Source organism: Neomonachus schauinslandi, chromosome 9, assembly GCF_002201575.2.
Source record: "Neomonachus schauinslandi chromosome 9, ASM220157v2, whole genome shotgun sequence".
Classification (NCBI taxonomy): Eukaryota; Metazoa; Chordata; class Mammalia; order Carnivora; family Phocidae; genus Neomonachus; species Neomonachus schauinslandi.
Window position 1 is genome coordinate 73128532 of NC_058411.1, and position 11305 is coordinate 73139836.

The following is an 11305-nucleotide window of genomic DNA, read 5'->3' on the forward strand; positions in this document are numbered from 1 at the left end:
GTAATTAAAGTGTATAAAGGACATCACAAGACTTACCAGAAACTGCCTGGGATGGGTCTCAATGAAAATGCATGTCCTTCAAAGGATGTGGCTGTTCAGGCCTTTGGCTCATGATAGGATTCTCATTACACGTGATTCTCACTTTGGGCACCAGAGGGCCAGGGTTCAAACCTGTAAGATCCAACCTTGTGACACTAAAAACAATAGTGACTCCCCAAGACTTCATTTCTGCATTTCATTAGTGCCCCCTGCCCCCCTTTTGGACCCAACAAACTTGTAGGACTGTTCTGTCCCATCTATTAAGAGACTCAAACCTGGCAGTATCCTAAACACAAAGTGGGGAAATGTGGCATAGATCCATAGATAGCTCAGCCAGAGGAGGGGCACAGTAGTGCTTATTGTATAGCTATCCTTGAGCCACTGGTTCCATCAATAGGCTAAGGAAGGGTTTCAGCTGACTCTCAACAAAATTGATGGCTTGTGTTCTAAAGGAAACCTTTTAAGGATTGAAAAGTCAAGCCCTACCCTATAAACCCTTGCACAGTGCCCAGGAATTCTTGCTGACTTATTCTGCCTTCCATAGCTCCTTTAAATGTCACCTGAAGATTACTCTGGTCTCTGTAAAAGCTTTCTCTGGCTACCTCTGTTCAGACTTCCCACTATTGTCCTTTTGACTTTGATATCTTCCTCCTTACACAGCTCACGACTGTCCACCTTTCTTTCTATCAGGATGATTTTGTAAGCACTGCTCTCAGGCATATGCCAGGTGAACCACCAGGAATGCAGAGGACTGATTGGCTGGCTGGCTGGCTAGCACATTAGAGGAAGAATGTTTAATGGAACTGAAGATCTTAGATATGCAAAAGAGAAAACTTGAGGGACATCATCACCATGCTCAAATACTTGATATACTGCCATGAGGAAAGAGGAAATAGAAGTAGTCTTTGTGATAAAAGAGAACCAACTCTTAAGTTATAGGAAAATTGTTATTTATAGATATAGATACACATATACTTAGGTAAAGATGTGAAAGACTTATACACTGAAAATTATAAAACATTAATGAAGGAAACTAAAGAAGACACAGATAAATAGACATCTGGTGTCCATGGATTGGAAGAATTAAAATTGTTAAAATATCCAAACTACCCAAAGTGATCTACAGATTCAAGGCAATCCCTATCAAAATCCCAATGTCATTCTTTACAGAGATAGAAATGAACAATCCTAAAATTCACATGAAACCACAAGAGTCCCTAATGTAAACTATGGTTTTGTGTAAGAATGATGTGTCAATGTTGGTTCATCTCTTGTAACAAATACACCACTCTGGTGTGGGATGTTAATAGCGGAGGAAGCTGTGCATGTGTGGGGGCAGGAGGTATACAGGAATTCTTTGTACTTTCTACTCAGTTTTGCTATGAACCTGAAACTGCCCTAACAAATAAATTCCATTTAAAAACCCCACAATATTCCTGAATTTCTCTGTATCTAATAACACAGGTTGTTGTAAGATATAAAGATAAAAAGATATGTTTTATAAGATAAAAACAAAATATAAGAAGCAAATATAAAAAGCATTGTAAGAATAAGATATATAAGAAACAGAAGTTGACAGAACTAAGAGGAGAAATAGAAAAATACACAATCATCACTGGATATTTATTTGTATTTTTTTCACAGTCATCATTGGGTATTTTAACAATCCTCTCTCAGTAGGTGTTAAACAAGTAGACCAAAAAATCAGTAAGGACCTAAAAGATTTAATCAACACAGTAAGTAACCAATACGTGATTGTGAGAAAAAAACTGGATAGATTCCTAAAAATATTTTCCATAAATTTTACTATGCATCTTTTGGTAGCTCAGTTGATAGAGTGGAGGACGATAGGATGTACATCCTGGTAGACACCCCTAGGTCTCTGTCCAAGGATCAAAGGAGAGTGCAAGTACAGCATACTACTGTCAAGGATGTGGACTCCACCTTGTCTAAGCCCATACAGTGGATATGATTAAAAATATATATATACTTGGACTTAGAAAATCAAGTGAAATAGATTGTAAATATAAACTGTATTTATAATTTGGTTGTTTTCTTTGAATACTGAGCACAGTTGTAGGATCTCTGCCCCAATAGTCATACAGAGGTCTGTGTTAAGTCTTTGAAATTGGGAGACAAAATATTCTACTCTTGAAAGTCAAACAAGAAAGAAACCACATAGTGGTGGATGATATTCTGTATTCTTGGGCTGAGATCTTGCAATTTTCATTGTTCTGGGACCTCAGGCTTCCCAGGCTTCAAGTCTCTGAATGTCTTTCACAGATGAGAAAGATTCTTAGCAGCAAGTTTCCTGGGAGGGGCCTCGGGCGATTATTTTGGACATGTACAGAGCTTTCCAAATGGTCCAGGAGAGGGTAAGGCTGCAAACATTTCTCCTAGTTTCTCCTGCACACTTGCGTCATTATGTCATGCCCAGCAGGACAAATAAACATGGCCAGAGACCTCAGAAGATAGCACCATTTGAATCCATTTTGTGTGGCTCATTTGAGACCTCTAGTATCTCTAGAGGTGGGCATCCATAGGTCAAAGTTCTATTGGCATCCCAAGAGTGGTAAACTGGCCACTACCATTCTTCAGTATTGGGAGAATGTCCTATTTTGCCAGGCTTTTCTCCCTCACTTATAAACAAGACTTCTCATTTATTCCCACTGCTGTCACATCGAGCACACATCTTCCCTAGGCACTGCTCCCAAGAGGTCTGCAGATCTTTTGACTTCCTCAATTCTTTTTCCTCACTTCTATCAGAAGTCTAAAATACAAAAATGATCTTGGGCGCCTGGGTGGCTCAGTTGGTTAAGCGACTGCCTTCGGCTCAGGTCATGATCCTGGAGTCCCGGGATCGAGTCCCTGCATCGGGCTCCCTGCTCGGCAGGGAGTCTGCTTCTCCCTCTGACCCTCCTCCCTCTCATGCTCTCTGTCTCTCATTCTCTCTCTCTCAAATAAATAAAAATAAAATCTTTAAAAAAAAAAATGATCTTTATGGCAGTGATTCTCAAAGCATGGTCCCTGGTTCAGTAACATCAGCATCACCTAACAACCTATTAGAAATGCAAGTTCTCAGGCCCCTGGTTTACTAAATCAGAGATTCCAGAGGTTGAGTTCAGCAACATCTTTAACAAGCCCTCAGGTGATTGGGGTGCACACTAAAGTTTGAGAACCACTGCTCTATGCTTTAAACCCTGCCCACCTCTCTTTAGTTATTTGTCTCCACACCAGTAGGGAACCTCGGTCCCAATATGCCTACACCTATACCCTTCAAAATGCATCGCAGTTCTTTTTCTGAGAGTCCACAGAACATCTCAGAGTTAGCACTGCTCTCCCATCCCTCTCCCTTCACTTTTATGTTGAAATTTATGGGGTTTGAGAAAGAGATCTCTGTCTCTATGCCCAAAATTCTCCTTTTTTAAGGACACAAGTCATACTGGATTAGAGCCCACACTAAAGACCTCATTTTAACTTGGTTACCTCTGTAAAGACCCTATTTCCAAATAAGTTCACATTTTGAGGTATTAGGACTTCTGTATATTTGAGGAGGGAGGGAGGGACACAGGAAGATCTGGGGGAAAATCCCTTTCATGTGTCCTGATGAGAACCTCCCAACACCATCATGGGATTATTTTCCCCTTCTCTTGGGAAGCATAATTGATTAAGATAGACAATGACTATTGTCTATTTTTAAGAAAGTAAGCCAGGTCTGGGTGCTGCTTCTCTGCCCGAGACTGGATATTTGTAAGAGAGAGGGAAATATAAAGCATAAACATATACAACCTCCCTGTTTAAAGCTCTTTGTGTAAATTTGTCCCCAAATATCTTTAATTTTATCAAATAAATAATTTTATCCAAATGTGATTGGATGTCATCAGGGAGCCACAATTTCTGCCTTCAGATTGGCTGAAACATCCTCCAACCACATCCCCCAGCCTTTGGCTGAGAAAGGCACCTGTTTTTCTCTGAAGTCTAGGCAGTAACTGTGAATTAATTTCTCTGCTACTGTCACACACTAGCAAAAGAGACACATCAGCATATTGGCGTTCTGTAATCCCCACTTGGTTGCAATCAAAAAGAGCAAGAATTCTTTTCATACAAGGTGCATGGAAATCCCAAGTTTGGTGGGCCCTAAGACAGAAACGCTAAAGTATGGAGAACTGAGGTGTGGCTACTCTCCCCTGTATCAAGAGGAGAGGAGGTGAGAATCTATTTTTCTCCTCCATTCTGGCCTTGTTCATATGCTCCTCACCCGGGGCCTGCAGGCTTGGGCTTCTGGGGAGGATGAGGAGCGGGAGCGCGCTGAGTTCTCAGGAATCCTGTGTGCTAGGAGCCCCAGTGTGGGCTCAGAATCTGGGCTCTGTCCCTAGGTAAGGGTGTCTCCAGCCAACTCCTTCCCCAGTCGCCAGTAATAACAGCCGCCTCAGGGCTACAGCTACGCAGGGGAAAGGGGACCTCTCTGGGAAACGAAGAGTTATAGGTTCTAAAGAAAGGTACTGAAAAGCTTCCCAGCCGCAGGAATCGACCCACCCTGAGACAGGCTTCTTCTCTTCCGGCAAGCAGAATTGGGGGAGGAACCCTCTGTAGTCTCTGCTCCGCCAAGACTAGCGAGCGGGCATAGACTGGCACCGCCTATCTGCAGGTGGGTCTCAAGGAGCAAAAGGGGACTAGGAGTCAAGCTTTTTTCTCGGTCCTTTTAACTCACGTCCTACGCTTCCTGGAGGCTCCAAGACTTCTTTTCTGGCTTCAGAACTGAAAAGCATCAAACTCAAAATTTAGCAGACTGCAGCTTTGGTCTTCTTTACACCACCAGCACCCCCCACCCCACCCCAAAGCGATCTGGAGTCAAAGCGAATTCATTCCTCCGTTCAATAAATACTTTTTGAGCGCTTACTGGGCGCCAGGAGGAAGCTGACGCGACCCCTGTCTTCGGAGTGCTCCTACGTTCTAGATCCCAAGAACTTCGCTTCCGGAGCAGATAGTTTGTTTTTAAAGATCTTTCCCTTCAGCTTCTGGAGTGAGAAGAGCTGTTCTGGCTGGGCGGATGCAGGTTGGAGACCCGGGGTGGGGGGTGGGAGGGGGAGGAAGAATTTCTTCCTTAGGGTCCTTTGGCAATATCTACAGTCTTGGTCTCAGTTGGAGGTTCAGAAAACAACGCTGAAAAAAAAGAGCAGAAAGATATAACTAGGAAATGTAGACAAAACTCCCCTGCGGGTTTGGTAGCGTGGCCGAGCGGTCTAAGGCGCTGGATTTAGGCTCCAGTCTCTTCGGGGACGTGGGTTCGAATCCCACCGCTGCCAGGGTTTTGTTTCTATTCATAAGTAGTCACAGCCTTCATCTTCACTTCAAATAAAAGTGTAGGTTCCTGCGGGTTTTGACCAAATCTCAAAATCCAATTATCTGAATTTTCTGAATACGCGGCTCTAGACCGACGGAATGCGACTAGTGAATGAATGACTCAGTTTACCGACAGGCCCCTCCTAAGTCAAGCAGATCCGTAAAAGACACACTCCTCCGGATCCTCGATCCCCGTTCTGTTCGGAAGGGAGAGAATAAGGCCTTGCTTGCCAAAGGGATGGCATTTAACCTGGGGCACTCTAGAGAGGAGAGAGAGTTTTGGAATCTTGACATAACTTTGAAAGTGCAGTAAACGGTAAGGGTGTGCATAGAAGGGAGCAGGGAGTGAAGTGAGCCTTTGTCTCATCATTTGCTCCTAAGAGTTAACTCGAAAAAATTCGGCAGTCCCACTCAGAGCCGAAGTAAAAAATTCAGTTGCACACAGCGCCCAAAGTGTCCCTGTGGTCCCTGGTGCTGCCTCTCGGACCCCTAATGAGTTACCTATAGGGTGTTCTGTCTTATTTCTCCTTCCACTTGCCTCTGGGGACCGCACTACTACGCCACCCCCACCCCCCCTTTCTGTCTCTCCTTCCAGGTCCACCAACAAGACAGCAAGGATGTGTTAATCAGGGAGCTAATCATTGAGGGAGGCGGCTGCTCACCAGCTCAGGGAAGTGATTCAACAACCAGGCTTAGCCAGGCAAGGAAGACCACCCTGACTCCCACCTAGCTCAAAAAGAGTCCTAGGATGGGTTTGAAGTCAGAATTAGGGCTCTTTAAGAAACATTCTCACTTTCTGGCCTTTGAGGGCAATGCCTTTCCTGCCCCATGTATGTGTACAGTCTTTGGTACCCAAAGGGTGTGTTGGACATGATTATGATACATATATACAGATTTGAATACATACTGCATACAGATTTGAATCCAGGCACTGTCCCCCCCTCAAGACTTCAAGAAGGAGTTACGGGCTCATTCTAGTACATGGTGTTGGAACCTGACTGGCCTGTGCCCTAAAGGAGGCAAGAGTTAAAGATTGTCCATGTGGCTTCTTACTCTAGTCAACCTCAATAATAGTGACATTTTGGACTGGATAAATCTTTACTGTGGGGGTTGGGGGTCCTGTGTATTGTAGGATGTTTAGTAGCATCACTGGTCTTTACCCACAGGATACCAGTAACATTGTCCCAGTTATGACAATTAAAAATGTTGGGCGCCTGGGTGGCTCAGTTGGTTAAGCAACTGCCTTTGGCTCAGGTCATGATCCTGGAGTCCCAGGATCAAGTCCCGCATCAGGCTCCCTGTCCCTCTGACCCTCCCCCTTCTCATGTACTCTCTGTCATTCTCGCTCTCTCAAATGAATAAATAAATCTTAAAAAAAAAAAATGTTTCCAGACATTATCAATGTCCTCTCGGAGGCAAAATCATCCTTAAAGACAGAGGGTGCAACTATTATGTCCCACTGTGTGGCTTGTCTTCTCAATACCTCAACAGTGCCTTTTGAAGGGCAAAGTTTTCTAATTTTGATGAAGTACAATTAATCACATTTTTCTTTTATGGATCATGCTTGTGGTGTTGCATCTAAAAAAATCTTTCCTTGATACAAGGTGACAAAGATTTCATTCTAAATATTTTGTGGTTTGGGTTTATGATCCATTTTGAGTTAATTTTTTATGTGGTGTGAAGTAAGGATCAAAATTATTTTTTTAACATTATTTGTTGAGAAGACTACCTTTCTAAAGAGTACATTTATCATGAGCACTCAGTGATGTATAGCATTGTTAAATCACTATATTGTACACCTGAAACTAATATAATGCTGTATGTTAACTATACTGGAATTAAAATTAAAAACTTAATAAAAAATAAATTAAAAATGGCTACCTTTCTCTACTGAATTGCCTTTGAAACTTTGTCAGCCATCAATTGATAATATTATGTGTGGTTCTATCTCTGTACTCCTGTTCCATAAATCTATTTTTCATATTTTAATGCCATACTATAGTCTTTTTTTTTTTTTAAGATTTTTTTATTTGACAGTGAGAGAGGGAAAACAAGCAGGGGGAGTAGGAGAGGGAGAAGCAAGTTTCCGACAAGCAGGGAGCCTGACGCGGGGCTTGATCCCAGGACCCTGGGATCATGACCTGAGCCGAAGGCAGACACTTAGTGACTGAGCCACCCAGGTCTCCTACCAATGCTATAGTCTTGATTATAGTAGTTTTTATACATCTTGATGGCAGAGTTACTTTCCTCCAACTTTATTGTTCTTTTAAAAGTTGTTTTGGGCATGCTATGTCTTTGAATTTCCATGTGAATTTTTGGAATCAGCTGGTCAGTTTCTAAAAACAAAACAAAACAAAGCCAGAGGTGCCTGGCTGGCTCAGTTGGAAGGCAAGTGACTCTTGATATTGGGGTTGTGAGTTCAAGCCCCACATTAGGTGTAGAGATTACTAAAAATAAATATGCTTTAAAATAAAAAACTTGTCTTAAAAAATAAATAAAAACCAAATCTTACTGTTATTTTGATTAGAATTACACTGAATCTATAAATCAATTTAGGGATAATTTATATCTTAACAATATTGAGTCTTCTCATTCACAAATGTGACATGATTTTCCTTGTATTTAGGTTTTCTTTCATCCATCTCAGCATTTGTGTGTGTGTGTGTGTGTGTACAAATCTTGGACATATTTTATCCCTAAGTATTTCATATTTAATGATTCTGTTGTAAATTGAATTGTTTTTTTAAATTTTCAATTTCTGATTGTTCATTGCTAGGTACAATTATACATATGTAGATAGAGTATAAACAGTAATATATGCAATTAATTTTAATATTTACCTTGTATCCAACAACTTTGCTAGATTCACTTATTATAGCTTTCTGTAGATTCTGTCGGATTTTTACATAGCCATTCACATTTTCTTGGAATAAAAAATAGATTTACTTGTTTGTTTAAACCTGGATGCCTTCTATTTCAATTTTTTTCCATTATTGATTGGGCAAGAATCCCCAGTACAATGTTGAACAAAGTGATGAAAGCAGATGTCTACATTTCCTCCCCATCTTACAGGGAAAACATTCAGTCTTGTATCATTTAAGTGTGAAGTTCTTCATAGTTTCCATTTATCAGGTTGAGGAAGTTTCCTTCTTTTCCTAATTTGCTGAGAGTTTGTGTCAGAAATGAAAGTGGACTTTGTCAAATGCTTTGTCTGCATTTTTTAGTAAGATCATATGATTTTTCTTTTTAGTCTGTTGAAATAATAAATTACATTGATTGATTTTGAATATTAACCAGCTTTGCTTTTCTGGGATAAATACCACTGGATTCAGATATATTGTTATTTTATATATTGTGGATTCAACTTGTTGAAGTGTTCAACTAGGTGGGGAGGAAACTGGATTTCACCTTTTAGCCCCTGCCTGGTGCACTAACTCCTGAGTTACAGCTTCTTATTGTATTCTTCTAAGAGAGACCTTCATTTGTTGATCCGCCATCAACAAAACTGGCAGAAGGAAGAAGTAACAGATACTTGTCCCTAAAATTGCAACTCACCCTCCCAAGGCAATCACACTCTAAGATAAAGCCCCGGGCTCTGCCCGCCGCACCCCCCCCCCCCAACCAGAGAGGAACAGAATCTGCGAAAATGCAGCCTTCGCATCTGAGTCTGGAGGCAGCCCCAGCTACAACGCCCCTCTCCACCCCCCACCCCCCACCTTGCCTGCACAATACCCACTACGACTTCCAGTCTCTCCTAACCTAGAAAATCTCTCAAGTGTCGGTGCAGATCGCTCTGAGAGTGGCTCCAGCCTCTCCCCCAAGCTTCCCGGCCTCCGACGGTCTCCGAGATTCCTGGGCTGAAGCTTTGGGAAGAGCGCAGTGACATTGGGAGAGGCTTCTCTGTCCCACCTCTTCTACAAACTGTGTAAAAGGCCATGGAAAAGTGAATACTTTAGAATATATTGATAGTTAGCCTCCGAGGATTAAATGAGCCATTTAAGATCCATGCAATCATGTACTGGAAAGCCCATTCTCAGCTGTCATTTAGGGATGTATTTGCTCCTAGAACTAAGGCGTTCAATCCAGAGCTCACCCCAGGTGTGCGGGAGGAGATAAGGGAGTGAGAAGCCCTCGTTCATCTTGAGATGCATAAAAATACAAGACTGAAGGACAAATAGAGGAACCTAGAGGGACCAGGGAAGAGCCATCCTTATCCGTGGCTTCTCATTGTAATCTGTGGTCCTTTGCAATCCGCGTGCTGTGGTTTGTGGTCTGGTAATGGTAGCCAAGCAGCATTTGGCAACTGCCACCCAGGCATTGAACCCGGGGAGGACCTTTCTTGGCTGTGTCACAGCAGGTGTCCCCAGAAACAGTCGCTGGCTCCAGCCGGTCTGACGTGACCGGCAGGACAAGTGAGATGTCCTTAAAAGGAATAGAACGGCCTGTTGAAATCTCCTGAGGCACTGCTTTTCTCTGCTGGCTGCACTTGGGAAACTATAAAATACCGAGGCTTGGATCCCACCCCTGGAGATTACGGTGTCATTGGTCTAGAGCTCGGCCTCCATGTGAGAATTTTTAAAAATTCCACACGTGCTTCTCATAAACAGAGTTAAGAACTACCGCTCTAGGGATATAGTGATTCTTTTGGACATGACGTGCCGGGTCTAAAAACCGGACGGAACCCGAATGCTTTGAAAAATGGCGTCAGCTAGCAAATAAAGGCGACTTGTAAACAGGGGCAGAATATTCTGTGACTATGAAATCTGCCTGATGAGAGAGGGTAGCTGCAGGGATTGGAAGCCCCAGTCTGGCGTCTGCGCAGCTGGGGGACTTTCTCCTGTCACTTCTCACTAAGACGTCTTTCTCGGAAAAATGAGCACATTGTGTCACTGGGCTTGGAGGAAGGCCTCGAGAGGATGTTCCTTCCGGGGCCCTGGCCATGGCTTTGAGGGGTGCATTGAGACAGGCAGAATTTGTAGGCAGGGAACTTGAGTGCTGCTCTCTGTTCGCCCCTAACCTCCTGGTGAACTTGGTCTTTGAAGATTTATATCAGAACATTGCCAAATGGCAAGGCTTTCCGGAGCGCTACCTGGCCAGAAAACAGGTGCCCTCTGCACTTGAACGGTTTGATATGAAAAGCTCAGCCTCCATCCTCGTGTGCTCATCCACTCACCCGACACCCAATCCAGCGCTACCCTATCAAGGCATTGGAGTGGTTATTCGTCGTCTTTTGACCTCAGTTCCTCAACTGGCAAAAGCTCCGCTTGGCAGCGGTGGGATTCGAACCCACGCCCCCGAAGAGACTGGAGCCTTAATCCAGCGCCTTAGACCGCTCGGCCACGCTACCACGGGTGGAGGGCTGCTCTGCCTTTTTTTTTCTGATAGTAACTACCTTTCTTTACATCTCAGCCCTATTGCTTAGATTTGTGTTCTGAAGTCCTAACCTTAAAAGCAAGTGGAGGAAGGGTTTGGAGAGAGCAGGGCTCATCGAGAAAGCTTACTTTCCCCTGTAGGCTGTGGATTGCTCATCCCCCACCCAGGGCATACAAGAGAAGTATTTTAGCGAGTGAATGAAATTTGTAGCACAGTAGAAGTCTGTGGGCCTTTTGCAGGTGCCGACTATGTTTTATTCCTGTTGGCTTCCTCTCAGTCTTGCTACAAATTTCTTAGGAAGATTCAAGCTAATTAAGGCCACAAAATCCTACCCACGAGGGAGCATGACTTATCAATGGAGATTTAGGGCATTTGCAAATGAGTGAACACCTACTTAGAACTGGAATCTGACCAAAAACCTAAAGAGGCCAGTGGAACTCTACAGTCCTTCCTTTTACCAGATGAGATATCAAAGAGTCATTCACACTTGCAGCTCTGCTACATTATTTCTTCAGAGAAGGCGAAGCCTTTATATGGTTTTACACTCTAT

The 11305-nt window shown here is 43.1% G+C and overlaps 2 non-coding genes across 2 annotated transcripts; one reads left to right on the forward strand and one right to left on the reverse strand.

Moving 5' to 3' along the window:
* Window positions 1-5263: 5263 nt before the first annotated feature.
* TRNAL-UAG lies at window positions 5264-5345 on the forward strand. The gene has a single exon. It is a non-coding gene; the product is annotated as a tRNA-Leu (tRNA).
* Window positions 5346-10647: 5302 nt separating this feature from the next.
* On the reverse strand, window positions 10648-10729 carry TRNAL-AAG. The gene has a single exon. It is a non-coding gene; the product is annotated as a tRNA-Leu (tRNA).
* Between the last annotated feature and the right edge of the window lie 576 nt (window positions 10730-11305).